The following is a 15452-nucleotide window of genomic DNA, read 5'->3' as shown; positions in this document are numbered from 1 at the left end:
TAAGAGGCAATTTAGCGTGGCCAATTGACCTAGCCTGCACTTACTTGGGCTGTGGAGGCGAAACCCATGCAAACATGGGGAGAATATGCAAACACCAGACGAACTGTGACCCAGAGCCAGGATCGAAACTGGGACCTCAGCGCCGTGAGGCACCAGTGCTAACCACTGCACCACCGTGCTGCCCTTCCCCAATTTTTATTAAGCAAAGGATCCCTTATGTAGACACAATCTTAATGTTACCTCAGAAATTACTGTCAGAACTATTAGTAGCGAAACACTAAAATTTTAAACGGCACTGCTTTTTAGTGGGATTGCTAAACCACTTAAAATACACAGAAGAATGTCTTACAAGTGTGTTAAGTGTGTGGCTGCTTATATTGCCAACAGTAATTACTAGGCAGATGTAGCTTGAGCAATTTATTTTAGCAGCAAAGCACTTGGATTTCTTTTGATTATTGGTAAGATTTATTTTGATCATTTTTAATTGATACATTATTAAAGAAATATATCCGGCTATGTTGCAAAATTGACCATTAATGATTTATTCTTTGCCAGTAGTTTATAGAATCATCAATACATAAAAACTGCTAGTAAAGCAATTCTGCCTATTGGATTTTTAACTGTAGTGTGAATTGTTTTACATTAACAGTTCAGGGTTGATGTTGACTGTGACTTTGACTGGTTCATTTTTTACATAACAAACCATTAATATGTTCCATGCAGTGTTGGAAGGAACCCATCATTAGATAGAGAAGTGGTATGCGAAGAGGTACAGATCTTAATGTTTACTAGCATGATGGAATGTTATCTGAATCGACCTTTGGGTGGAGAAGGAAAGAGTACTGCATGCATGTTGTACTCTGAGGTTAAATGGCACATGGGAAGAGCCTTTTTTTGTGAGCAATCCTTACCCAAACTATTCGAAAAGTGAAGCTTTGTTTTATCTTTTAACAGCTAGAAGTATTTTGGCGCATAACTCAATCTCTGAGGAGTTATAAGACACGGGGTAGTGATTATAAATGGTAATTCATTGCAAACATATTTCTCTCTAATTCCGTCTCCTCCTGGCTTGGTACTAAGGTATCATTTCAAGTTGCTGCCTTCCGACTCACACTGGGAACGATTCTTCATCTGTGAATTAAAAATAGTAGCCATAAATTTGATGGTGCGATGATCTATATGTTGAGATTAGCGTATGTGAGAGTTTGTCAACAGTAGTGTTTCACGTCAGCAAGAAATATTTTTGACTTATGACGCTCCACCTCAGTATCATTGACCTAGCAATTCTCCTGTTCTAGCTCTGACATTGAAAGGAAGAGGAAATAGTGCATAATTTACTCCAGAGTACCATCACATATCAGAGGTGCAAGAATGGGAGTGTATGTCTCAGTTAGCTAAGGGGAATGTGGGCAGCACGGTGGCGCAGTGATAGCACTGCAGTCTCACGGCGCCGAGGTCCCAGGTTCGATCCCGGCTCTGGGCCACGGTCCATGTGGAGTTTGCACATTCTCCCCGAGTTTGTGTTGCTTTCGCCCCCACAACCGAAAGATGTGCAGGGTAGGTGGATTGAACAGTCTAAATTGCCCCTTAATTGGAAAAAATGAATTGGGTACTCTAAATTTATTTTTAAAAAGCTAAGGGGAATGTAGGAGGGGTAGTAAAGGAGGTCAGGCACAGGGTTTTTCAAATTCAGGGTTGTACCTGTGGGTGGGTCGTGGGCGGGTGACGGGAGTGTTGCTGAGCGATCGGTCCCGCCGTTCCACGGTGGTCCCGATCGTGGGAGAAGCGGCAAGCAGCTGCTACCAGCTTTTACATGGAGAATTGTGGTCACTATCACCTTTTAAATGGAGAGACAGATTCGGCTGCTTGTGGAGTCTTCCAGCCAGAAGCAACAGCAGAGAATAGGTCATATGAATTAACGTGAAGCACCGCCCAGGGATATACTTTTGGTCCCAGGTTGCATCGATTTTCAGCTGTTGGCAAGCAAGGTAAGTGAACTGTGAAGATCAGTGGTTTTCTTAAAAGTAAGAAACGACCAGAGACTCAAATAGGCAGTTTGTCTATTGGACAGGATCTTGTAACAGAATCTTCTGGAGATAGCAGTCCAGGACAGGACAGAGCAGTGGTAGTGATAAGGCTCCAGGACCTCTGGTTAACAGCCTTGAAAAAATAAACTTAACTCAGAACAAAGAAGTATAAAGATTATTTCTTGACGTCTGGTTTTGTCAATTGTGACAATGCAATTGAGGAGGCAAAGCCCATGTGTGTTATATGCAGGGAAGTACTAGCAAATGAGAAAAGTTTCAAAATTTGAAAGAGAAGTGGTGGGTGAAAAATTCCTTTTGAGGCTGAGGAAAACACTGGTCCTGCAAATACCGCTCCAGTCCAACAGCCATAAAATATCTGTGAAGATAAGGAGAAAGTTCAGCCATAATACTGACCAGGGCAACATGAAACAGGAGGCTGTCCAAGAGGAGGACTTGCAAAGTGGAAAAGTGTTCAATTAACTTGGCAGAATTCGTTGAAGAGGTAACTGAAATAGCAGATGAGAATAATGTAGTAGATGTCATACTTAGATTTCCAAATGCCTTTGATAAGATACCACATGATAGATATGTGAAATCAAGCAACAGGTAGCTTAAATGGATAGCAAATTGACTAAAAATAGAAAGCGGACAGTAGGGGATAAAGAATAATTAATCACATGGACGAAAATAGAAACTGGTCTTTCACATGGATCAATGCTGGGACCCTTGGTTATAATTTACATTAATAATTTGGATTGGGGTGCAAGCAACTCCTGTATACAAATTAGCAGATAATACCAAACTGTGGGGTATAGTCAATACTGAGGAACAAAGCATAATACAATAAGGCATTGTAAAACTTGAACACTCGGCACTTAAATGGCAAATGAACTTTCTAACACAGAGAAACATGAGATAATGCACTTTGGTAGTAACACAGAGACATCACCTACACTTAAGAAATTAAACGGCATAGAAGTGTAAAGGTATCAAGGGACATAAGTGTACAAATCACTAAAAACAAAATTGTGGGTCAACGAAACAATTAAAAAAGCTAGCAAAGGGCAGCACGGTGGCGCAGAGGGTTAGCCATGTTGCCTCACGGCGCCGAGGTCCCAAGTTCGATCCTGGCTCTGGGTCACTGTCTGTGTGGAGTTTGCACATTCTCCCCTGTTTGCGTGGGTTTCGCCCCCACATCCAAAAGATGTGCAGGCTAGGTGGATTGGCCACGCTAAATTGCCCCTTAATTGGAAAATAAAATGAATTGGGTACTCTAAATTTATATTTTAAAAAGCTAGCAAAGCACTGGGATTTATTTCTAGGGGTATAGAATTCAAAGTAGTGAAAGTACATTAAACTGGTCAAGGACCGTTGTCAGCCTTCACTTGTATTCCATTCATTGCCTATTATGGTCTCCATACCATAACACTGGAGAAAGTGCAAATTGGATTTTCTTTTTTTTATTCTCTTCATTTTCCACATTTTCATCAAATGCACAACAAACTTAGTGCACACTAAGCCCCACGCCCTGAAGAACCTGACCCATGGCCGAAACCGTTTCCCCCATTGCCTCCATCACGAACATCACCCGTGCGGTGTCGGCCTGGGTTGCAGCCATGACCGGCACCACTCCCTGCTCGTGGACATGGATGGACTGCTCCAGCTGCGTCGGCAGTTGCCAGAAGACAGCCGGTCCCTGGAGTAGTAAATGCACCGGACCTGTGGGTGGGCCTGGAATGCCCAGGGACCCGGGAGCCGTCTGGGCAGCAGCTGGGTTCTGGGCCTGGCCTGCCCTCCAACCATCCAGCCCCTCGGTTGCTCTTACCTCCACCTGCTGTACCAGTTCGGCTGTGTGGTGCGCACTAGTCTGTGAACCAGAAGCCTCGTCACTTACTTGCCCAACCGAGGTGAGTGTATCTGCGATGTTGGAGGGTGTGGGTGACAGCAGTGCCGCGGCCGCTAGGTCCTCGTCTGTCCCCAGCTCTGGTGTCTCCTGTGTGGAACCTTGGCCCGGTGCATTGAGACCACGGCCGATGCCAGGTGCCGTGCCCCTGTGCCTTGAATGGTGTGACGTCCTCTGTGCGTCACTGTCCGGGCTGTCCCCTCCTCATCCGTCTCACTGTCATAAGAGTCATTACTGTCCGTCCTGACGTCTCTGTCTGTCCTCTGTGCGTCACGCCTCGATGGCCTGGCCTCAGAGGATGGCCCTCCTGCCCGTGATCGTTTCCCTCTGTCCCGTGCGTCCCTGTGGCCAGAAGGGAGAGTTTAAACTAATGTGGCAGGGGGATGGGAACCGATGCAGGAAGTTGGAAGGTAGTAAAACAGGGACAGAAATAAAAGACAGTAAGGGGGAAAGTGTAAGGCAGAGAAGCCATAGTCAAAAATCAAAAAGGGCGACAGTACAAGGTACAGTGACTGAGGGGAGCTCAGTGAATAGGACCAGGAATACTAAAAGAAATAAAACGGGAAGTGAAAACATTAATGGTAAGCGACGCGGCAGGTTGTTACATGAAAATATGGGTTCAACGACAAGGAAAATTAGGAGAAAGGTTAAGAGGAAATATATCTTAGGAGAGGTTACTGATTGAGGTGTTAAGATTCAGAACAGAGGTAAAAAAGCCAACATAAGTGTACTTTACCTGAATGCTCGTAGTATTCGGAATAAGGTAAATGAGTTGATGGCGCAAATCATCGTGAATGACTATGATTTAGTGGCCATTACTGAACCATGGTTAAAGGATGGTCACGACTGGGAGTTAAATATCCAAGGGTATCAAGCTATTATGAAGGACAGAGTGGATGGTAAGGGAGGTGGCGTAGCTCTGTTATTTAAGGATGACATCCGGGCAACAGTAAGGGATGACATTGGTGCTATGGAGGATAAGGTTGAATCCATTTGGGTGGAAATCAGGAATAATAGAACAGCGAAAAAGTCACTGATAGGAGTAATCTATAGGCCACCAAATAGTAACATTATGGTGGGGCAGGCAATAAACAAAGAAATAACAGGTGCATGTAGAAATGGTACAGCAGTTATCATGGGGGATTTTAATCTACATGTTGATTGGTTTAACCAGGTCGGTCAAGGCAGCCTTGAGGAGGAGTTTATAGAATGTATCCGCGATAGTTTCCTAGAACAGTATGTAATGGAACCTACGAGGGAACAAGCGGTCCTAGATCTGGTCCTGTGTAATGAGACAGGATTGATTCAGGATCTCATAGTTAGGGATCCTCTCGGAAGGAGCGATCACAATATGGTGGAATTTAAAATACAGATGGAGGGTGAGAAGGTAAAATCAAGGACTAGTGTTTTGTGCTTAAACAAAGGAGATTACAATGGGATGAGAGAAGAACTAGCTAAGGTAGACTGGGAGCAAAGACTTTATAGTGAAACAGTTGAGGAACAGTGGAGAACCTTCCAAGTGATTTTTCACAGTGCTCAGCAAAGTTTATACCAACAAAAAGGAAGGACGGTAAAAAGAGGGAAAATCGACCGTGGATATCTAAGGAAATAAGGGAGAGTATCAAATTGAAGGAAAAAACATACAAAGTAGCAAAGATCAGTGGGAGACTAGAGGACTGGGAAATCTTTAGGGGGCAACAGAAAGCTACTAAAAAAGCTATAAAGAAGAGTAAAATAGATTATGAGAGTAAACTTGCTCAGAATATAAAAACAGACAGTAAAAGTTTCTACAAATACATAAAACAAAAAAGAGTGGCTAAGGTAAATATTGGTCCTTTAGAGGATGAGAAGGGAGATTTAATAATGGGAGATGAGGAAATGGCTGAGGAACTGAACAGGTTTTTTGGGTCGGTCTTCACAGTGGAAGACACAAATAACATGCCAGTGACTGATGGAAATGAGGCTATGACAGGTGAGGACGTTGAGAGGATTGTTATCACCAAGGAGGTAGTGATGGGCAAGCTAATGGGGCTAAAGGTAGACAAGTCTCCTGGACCTGATGGAATGCACCCCAGAGTGCTAAAAGAGATGGCTAGGGAAATTGCAAATGCACTAGTGATAATTTACCAAAATTCACTAGACTCTGGGGTGGTCCCGGCGGATTGGAAATTAGCAAACATGACACCACTGTTTAAAAAAGGAGGTAGGCAGAAAGAGGGTAATTATAGGCCAGTGAGCTTAACTTCGGTAGTAGGGAAGATGCTGGAATCTATCATCAAAGAAGAAATAGCGAGGCATCTGGATGGAAATTGTCCCATTGGGCAGACGCAGCATGGGTTCATAAAGGGCAGGTCGTGCCTAACTAATTTAGGGGAATTTTTTGAGGACATTAACAGTGCGGTAGATAACGGGGAGCCAATGGATGTGGTATATCTGGATTTCCAGAAAGCCTTTGACAAGGTGCCACACAAACGGTTGTTGCATAAGATAAAGATGCATGGCATTAAGGGGAAAGTAGTAGCATGGATAGAGGATTGGTTAATTAATAGAAAGCAAAGAGTGGGGATTAATGGGTGTTTCTCTGGTTGGCAATCAGTAGCTAGTGGTGTCCCTCAGGGATCAGTGTTGGGCCCACAACTGTTAACAATTTACACAGATGATTTGGAGTTGGGGACCAAGGGCAATGTGTCCAAGTTTGCAGACGACACTAAGATAAGTGGTAAAGCAAAAAGTGCACAGGATACTGGAAGTCTGCAGAGGGATTTGGATAGGCTAAGTGAATGGGCTAGGGTCTGGCAGATGGAATACAATGTTGACAAATGTGAGGTTATCCATTTTGATAGGAATAACAGCAAAAGGGATTATTATTTAAATGATAAAATATTAAAACATGCTGCTGTGCAGAGAGACCTGGGTGTGCTAGTGCATTGGTCGCAAAAAGTTGGTTTACAGATGCAACAGGTGATTAAGAAGGCAAATGGAATTTTGTCCTTCATTGCTAGAGGGGTGGAGTTTAAGACTAGGGAGGTTCTGCTGCAATTGTATAAGGTGTTAGTGAGGCCACACCTGGAGTATTGTGTTCAGTTTTGGTCTCCTTACTTGAGAAAGGACGTACTGGCACTGGAGGGTGTGCAGAGGAGATTCACTAGGTTAATCCCAGAGCTGAAGGGGTTGGATTACGAGGAGAGGTAGAGTAGACTGAGACTGTACTCGTTGGAATTTAGAAGGATGAGGGGGGATCTTATAGAAACATATAAGATTATGAAGGGAATAGATAGGATCGATGCGGGCAGGTTGTTTCCACTGGCGGGTGAAAGCAGAACTAGGGGGCATAGCCTCAAAATAAGGGGAAGTAGATTTAGGACTGAGTTTAGGAGGAACTTCTTCACCCAAAGGGTTGTGAATCTATGGAATTCCTTGCCCAGTGAAACAGTAGAGGCTCCTTCATTAAATGTTTTTAAGATAAAGATAGATAGTTTTTTGAAGAATAAAGGGATTAAGGGTTATGGTGTTCGGGCTGGAAAGTGGAGCTGAGCCCACAAAAGATCAGCCATGATCTCATTGAATGGTGGAGCAGGCTCGAGGGGCCATATGGCCTACTCCTGCTCCTAGTTCTTATTATGTTCTTATTATTAAGAGGTTGGAGCTGTACGGCGGCGGGGTGAACGGGCAGTTCCACGGCGATGCTGGTGTGGCCCTGGAGTACACAGTAAGGCATGTTTCGTTAGACACATGGGGTCGTATGTGAGGGGGTGGAAGGGGCGTTGTGAGGGTTTGAACTGTGGGGGTGGTGCAGTGTCAGGCGGTGGGGTGTGAGTGTGTGGACTGTGGGTGTGGTGCAGTGTCAGGCGGTGGGGTGTGAGGGTGTGAACTGTGAGGGTGGTGCAGTGTCAGGCGGTGGGGTGTGAGGGTGTGGACTGTGGGGGTGGTGCATTGTCAGGCGGTGGAGTTTGGGGGTGGTGCAGTGTCAGGCGGTGGTGTGTGAGGGTGTGGACTGTGGGGGTGGTGCAGTGTCAGGCGGTGGGGTGTGAGAGGGGTGGAGTGTGAGGGGGGCTGGGGGTACTGATGGGCTGAAGGACTGCATGCATACAGGGGATTCTCACTTGGAGTTTCGCCTCCGAACTGGCACGGCGATACCTCCCAGCTGGCGGCTCCCCCAGCAAGGTCCAGTGCCCTTTGCTCATAGACGGTCAGGGGGTGCAGCTCAGGTGATCCCCCTCCGGTTTTTGCACTCTCCCTGTAATTGTGAGCTGTCTTGCCCTTGGAGGGGGGGGGGAAGCAGATGAACCTCATGGTAAGGCGGACATTGGCAGGACGCACACATGAACGCCACATTATCAAAAGGTGGGGACACTACGACCCACGCCATGGCACCTGCCCACTAGGTGGGGTGGGGAGTTCCACATGTGTCCCGGGTGCAACGTGGGCCCCAGCACCCCCCCCCCCCCACCCCATCCCCGGCATGGGCAGGGGGGTGGGGGTGATGCCCGGGGGGAGTGTCAGGGCACTTGCCCTCGTGGGGTCATGCAGTTTCTTCCTGCACTGGTCTCCCGTGCAGGGGATGTGCCCCACAACGCTGACTGCCGTCCCAACCTCTCGCCATCCACGCCTCATGGTGCTGCATGGCTGCCGGTGTCCACGTCTGGGGAAGAGGATGGCCCGGCGCTCCTCCACTGCATCCAGAAGTGCCTCCAGGTCGCTGTCCCGGATGCGGGAAGCGACGCGACGGGGCTCATCCATGTCGGGCCCCGGTGTGTGTGTGCGCTGATCCGCGCACTTCCGTATGCGTAGCGCAGCGTCATCCTGGAGTTGCGCGATGACGCCCCTGGTCCTGCGCAACGCTCACTGCGTTTCTTGCGGCGCCGCTGGTGACCCCTTTTCTGGCTGTGAATCGGTCGTGGCGGGGGCCTATTTGCGCCATCGTGAAACGCGACGGTGTTCACGACGGCGCGGGCACTTAGCCCCGCGATCGGAGAATCGCCCCCGCGGTCTTCGCGATCCAGGCAAGGGGGCAGGTTAGGAGACTGAAGGAGATGCCGTTCAAAGTGGTGGAAAGGAGTTTTAGATATCTGGGGATTCAGGCGGCAAGGGACTGGGGGCAGCTTCATAAATTAAATTTGGGCAGGGTGATTGAGCAAATGAAAGGGGACTTCCGCAGGTGGGACGTGCTCCCGCTGTCATTGGCGGGGACAGTACAGACTGTGAAAATGACAGTCCTCCCGAGATTGTTGTTTGTGTTTCAGTGTCTCCCAATCTTTATCCCCAAGGCATTTTTAGGAAAGTGAACGCGGCGATCTCGGGTTTTATATGGGCTGTAAAGCCCCGAGGGAGAAGAAGATCCTTCTTGAACGGGGGCGCGGGGAGGGAGGCCTTGCCCTTCCGACCTTTATTAATTACTACTGGGCGGCTAATAGTTTGGTGGTTAGGAAGTGGGGGCAGGGGTCGGTGTGAGAGCGGGTAGAGGTGGTATCTTGTAAGGGCGCGTGTCTGGAGGCTCTGTTAAAGGCACCTCTGCCGTTCTTGCCGGCTCAGTATGCCGCAAGCCTAGTGGTAGTGGCAGCCCTGAGAGTGTGGGGGCAATGGAGGCAGCACTTGAGTCTGGAGGGGATGTCGGTGTGGTCACCGATCTGTGATAATCACAGGTTTGCTCCGGGGGCTGGACGGGGGCTTTAGGAGGTGGCAACAGGCAGGGATTGAGAGATTTGGGGATCTCTTCATTGAGGAGGATTTCCCGAGCCTGGAGGAGCTAGAGGAGGAGTTTGAGTTACCGGGTGGAAACAGATTCCGGTACCTGCAGGTATGGGATTTTGTCCAGAGGCAGGTTCCAAGCTTCCCTCGCCGGCCTCTAAGGGGACTACAGGATAAGGTGAGGTGTAAAACAGTGGTTGGGAAGTGGGAGGGGTCTCGGAAATATAGAAGGAATTCATGGAGTGGGAAGGGGTCCAAATCGGGGAGGTGAAGAGGAAGTGGGAGGACGAGGTGGGAGGGAAGTTGGAAGTCGGGCTATTGGAGAAGGCCCTGAAAAGAGTCAATGCATTCTCGTCGTGTGCCAGGCTTAGCCTGATTCAGTTCAAGGTGGTCCACAGGGCTCATATGACTGTGGCCCGGATGAGTAGGTTTTTAAGGAGGTGGCCTCCATATTCACTGTAGGGATTCGAAGAAATCAAAAAATCAAGAATGTGGGCTGGGCCCAGTCAGTTTTCTGTCCATTAAAATAAATGAATGTAAAATGGCAAGAATAAATACTCAAATTTCTGAAATATGTTTCCTGTTTGTAAAGCTTTACGCTGCATGTATGTATGAATGTGTTCAGTTTGTTTTCCAATTCTGTGTTCTGTTCCATTGGCTTTGGATTGTACAATTTGACTATTCTATCTCCTAAATCTTAAAGTACAATTTCTCACTCCTCTTCCACCTGCCTTTACATCACAGCGTTGACCACACAATATCTGTGATTGTTTTGCTATCTTTTGTACATTAGCAGTTATTGCTCTCTCATCTTCAGTTGACTGCATCACAATGGCTTTCCAGAAGATAAATTGTAAAACAGCCACTCAAAGCTGCTGCTTGCTTGTGCGCCACCCACCACTGACTGCATGGAGTGCAGGGGGGATGTACAGACAGTGGCCACTTGGTTTCCTCAATCACGAGGGAGAAGTAGCATGTGAACAGTACATCGACAAACGACAGGATGCTCTCTCCCCTTCTGGAGGCATAGTCTGAGAAAAGGCTTGAAGATGCAGTCACTTGTGGACTGAAAACTTTGAAAAATTGACTGCATTTATATAATTCAGGTTGAATATTTGCAATTGAACAAGCAATTTTGAGATGGGTTACCCACCAATGAAGGGAAGCAGCAATTATGTACCGTAGAGGTGTGCCTTTAGTAACATTAAAGTTGTGACAGTTTAGTTATATACGCTTCACTTTTAATTTTTCTGTGGTACACAACCTTCAGGGGCAGACAGGCTGTACTTCAGTACTTTTACAAAAAGCTCTTTCCTTAGTTTTTGAATCTGTTCCAAGTTTAGTCAGGAGTAAAACATTTGTGTATATTGGGGGTTGTGTTTCTTGGACCGATAGATTTTTTAATAATACAAGCGTGTGTCAATGTTTAAACTGCATGAAACTCCTTGACAACAGTATACCCCATTGATTTCTTTTTTATTGTTTTAAAAATAAACCTAGGCAATAGACGAGACTAATTTTAACTTGAGTCAAATGTACTTCTTACTAAATGGCTATCCCATAGTCCTTTAAGTAACAAACTGAAAATAAATATGTGATCAGAGTAAATACATATAATTGTGTGCCATGTGAAATGCATCACTTCCTGCCACAGTGACAACTCCGTACACACTCCAGAGATTAAAGACCTGTGAACAGAGTAGGTTTTGTATCTTCTAGCAGAATGTTTTTGGTTAAAGATTTTGTCAAGCTGTACTGGTTGCTATATAAACAAATATAATACATTGCCGAAGGAGAGTGAAGTGCTTTCGTAATACTGGTCCAAATGACTGAAGGAAAGTATGAAGCATGTTTTTGGTCGAAAGTGCTTTGACGTCTTGCAGCGCCGCCCACCAGCGATGCGTGGGTGGAGTCATCAGTCTCACACTGCCAACATATCATCATACAATGTTTCTCAGTGTTGTGCAGCTTACTTGGGAGTATTGCCGTGGATTTGAATAGGAGAACATGTTCGGATAAGAAATTGTTTTAAAATTCAGATTGAGTATGTGCTACCATTTTGCTTGGAAAACTGTACTTTGAAAAAGATTTTGTTCAGAAGATTTGGTGAGTTCATGTGAAGTAATTTGGAAAATGCTTAAGCTTTATTGCGCTATATGTATGTTAAATCTCTGGATTTTCAGAAACATCTTGTTTTTTTTGACTGTGCTACTTTCTAATGTAACTAATTGCTAGTTCATTGTCTGAATATTTTTCTGACCCTCTAATTAGTGTGGAGTTTAATTAATTTATTCAAAGGGAGATGATGTGCTTTCAAAAGACTGGAGGATTTTATTACATTTCAAGAACTGATGAGACCAGTTTATTGAGAATCCTAAGAATATGTGAGATGATGGACTACAGATAGTTGTAATTGGATGAAAGGGCTCGTCTTTGTGTTGTGCTGTCACCTTGAGAAAAATTATTTCCTTCATTACCATAAAGATAAATGAACAGCCTAAACCATGCCAGTTATAAACAATAAAATTGATAAATAGTTCACCATCCCACATGAATTAAGTTGATTTATTCAACCTTGTATATCATCTGCACCGTGTGTTGTTTATAAATTCCCAACTCTTCCAGGAGGTGCTGGCATCTTCCTGGGGCATTGGGTAGTACTGCTTCCATTTGAGCCTTGATGATTAATGTTGTGAGATTATTTGACCAATAGGTCATCACAGTTAAACCTGCAGTATTCTTTCCTTGATGTCTAATTTAATCAGGGGTTGCTCGACAGCAGTCAAGAGCAGAAAATCTTGCAACTTATTTTCTCCTAACCCACAGCCCAACTTTGTTGAGACCAGATGTAAACTCCTAGCTATGCTCAACGAACTGAGCAAAAATGTAAGGCCAAATCGAAAACTTTCCTGATTTGTTTGCTCGCTCGATAACCTCTCTAAGCCTTCAAGGGAACTCCTTTTTTAAAAAAAAACCCATATAGTTCTATTTGTCTTAGTCGGACTGTGTATTGTTGTCCTTTCCAATAGTCTCACCGTAGCAGTGCAATTTGAAACAAAGGAAAGTTTTGGAAAGAATGAGAGTATTAGAAATTTTGTAAAATTTGGGGAAGATCATAGAATTTATAGGGCAGAAGGAGACCATTTGGCCCATCGAATCTGCCCCGGCCCTTGGAAAGAGCACCCTACTTAAGCCCACACCTCCATCCTATCCTCGTAATCCAGTAACCCCACCTAATCTTTTTGGACACTAAGGGCAAATTAGCATGGTCAATCCACCTAACTTGCACATCTTTGAACTGTGGGAGGAAACCAGAGTATCCGGAGGAAACCCACGCAAACAAGGGGAGAATGTGGAGACTCAGCACAGACCGTGATCCAAGCCAGGAATCAAACTTGGGACCCTGGAGCTGTGAAGCAACAGTGCTATCCACTGTGCGACCGCGCCATCCATGCGGTGGCACAATGGTAAGATCACTCCATTGTTACCCAGGTTAATGCTCAGGGGACATGAGTCTCCCCCACCACTATAGTTCTGAATCGAAAACTTGTCCCAGTAATTGTGCCCATGAAACTCTCATTGATTCACTAAGTGAACAGAATGTGCCATCCCTTCCTGGTCTAACCTACATGTGAGTTCAGACCCATATCGATTGAGTGACTCTTGGGGCAGCTCGGTGGCGCAGTGGTTAGCACTGCCGCCTCACGGCGCCGAGGTCCCAGGTTTGATTCCGGCTGTGGGTCACAGTCTGTGTGGAGTTTGCATATTCTCCCCGTGTTTGCGTGGGTTTCGCCCCCACAACCCAAAGATGTGCAGGTTAGGTGGATTGGCCGCGCTAAAACCTCCCCTTAATTGGAAAGAAATGAATTGGGTACTCTATAATTTAAAAAAAATTGAATGACTCTTAATCGCCCTCTGAAATGGCCTAGCAAGCCACTCCGTTCAAGAGCGGGAGGGGCAATAAATCTTGGTATTGCTACGATAACCACATTCCATGAAAGAATACAGGGGGAAAACTCTGTGTTCTTGCAAACAGCTCATCGAGAATGTGGCCTGGAAGGCAGTTGTGTATAAGTTTCTGCCTTGATGATTCTTCAGATACTCTTTAATGATGGATTAGGGAATGCCATGCAATATCTGGGGCAGCACGGTAGCATTGTGGATAGCATAATTGCTTCACAGCTCCAGGGTCCCAGGTTCGATTCCGGCTTGGGTCACTGTCTGTGTGGAGTCTGCACATCCTCCCCGTGTGTGCGTGGGTTTCCTCCGGGTGCCCCGGTTTCCTCCTATAGTCCAAAGATGTGCAGGTTAGGTGGATTGGCCATGATAAATTGCCCTTAGTGTCCAAAATTGCCCTTAGTGTTGGGTGGGGTTACTGGGTTATGGGATCGGGTGGGGGTGTTGACCTTGGGTAGGGTGCTCTTTCCAAGAGCCGGTGCAGACTCGATGGGCCGAATGGCCACCTTCTGCACTGTAAATTCTATGATTCTATGATCTGCTTAGTGAAAAGTGTCAGTTCTGGGATGTCCTCCTCGATGATCGATTAGGATCAACCTGTTCAAGAGGGGCTGGTTCATTTTCTCCACGTTTCTTTCCTCTTATTTCATCCTCTGATTTCCCTCCTGATGTTCTTTGTCACTTGGGGTACAGTTTCAAGCATTTCGACAATAGTCTGATACATTACTCAGCCATCAGTGTTAACCCTACCATCCATTTTATAATATTTACTTTCTAGCAGATGCCATTGAAAGGCTTTTGGGAGCAGAACATCCAGTTGATATCTCACATCTTCTTCACTATGAAGCTTTGTGACCATTTGTAATCCTGCACTCGGTAACCTGGCTGAGGTGTTAACTAAACAGGGAGCAGGTGTCAAACCTGCGTGAATTGTATGTGTGTAGTGTAAACAGCCCAACCCTCTTATCAATGGAGGCACCAACACGTTCCTGGTGTTGCTGTTTCACCCAGTGCCCCTGATCAAAACTGCTGATAGTGACATATAAACAATGATACTTGAGGCAGATAACTCCGTTTGGCTAAAACATTATATAATTATTTCAAACTGAATAAGAAAGCCGTTGTCTTGGGTACGAATGTGTATTTCAAGTAACTACTAGGCTGCTGTGCATATGCACTCTAAAATATAGATAAATACTTCAAGATAAGGCCTTGTCCTTGTGCATATTTGTTTTAAAAATACATCTCTTTTTTCAATTAATTACACAATTGGTAAGTCTCCCTCTGTTCCCACCCAGAGGTTAGGGTATAAAGTGTGATTTGTTTTGTACAGCCTTGATGATCATTGCTTTAATCTTTTGAATGTACTGATAAGATAATGACCTTGATCTTAAGGAGAATAACTCTGCAGTACATGGTAAAATGTAATTTTGCAGCTTTTTAAAAATTGCCTTAATATGTTTACTAGGAGAAAATGTAGCTACATTTAAGAACCCCTGTACTTAAGCCAGCTCTTATAAATTCTGATTAAATCTGCACTATTTTTCTCAGAGAAGCAAATTTTGGAACAAGTAAGGGGGAAAGTATGGGCCTGATCCAGGTAGAAATGCTGAGATTGAGAGAGAGGGATGCTTGGGATTTAATACATTATCTTGGGAGCAGGAGGAGCTTGGTAATTGAGGCCATCATAAGGTTGTGTGAAATTAGAAACATTAAGGCATTGAGGGCTAAAGACTGGTGCCACGCAATTTCTTCAGGGTGGTTGTATTTTGGTTACTTAATTATATTGTATTCAACTCTCAATATGATTGTGACAGAGGTTTGGAGTTCTGGAGCAGTTATTTACTTCCGAATATCATGCTTCAATTGGAGAGAAT

General features: G+C 45.3%; 1 protein-coding gene across 9 annotated transcripts in view; it reads left to right on the top strand.

Moving 5' to 3' along the window:
* LOC140391880 (spermatogenesis-associated protein 13-like) overlaps nucleotides 1–15452 on the top strand; it is a 524178-nt gene that overhangs the window by 200086 nt on the left and 308640 nt on the right. The window contains exon 1 of one of the 9 annotated variants that reach the window (XM_072476880.1): nucleotides 11575–11724. The exons of the other annotated variants lie outside the window; for them this stretch is intronic. The gene's annotated coding sequence lies outside the window, so the exon portion shown is untranslated. Of the gene's footprint in view, nucleotides 1–11574; nucleotides 11725–15452 lie in introns of those variants that run through there. 9 annotated transcript variants of the gene reach the window in all.

This window comes from Scyliorhinus torazame, chromosome 15 (genome assembly GCF_047496885.1).
Source record: "Scyliorhinus torazame isolate Kashiwa2021f chromosome 15, sScyTor2.1, whole genome shotgun sequence".
Classification (NCBI taxonomy): Eukaryota; Metazoa; Chordata; class Chondrichthyes; order Carcharhiniformes; family Scyliorhinidae; genus Scyliorhinus; species Scyliorhinus torazame.
The sequence above is the reverse complement of the archived record's forward strand: the minus strand, read 5'-3'. Positions and strand labels throughout refer to the sequence as shown.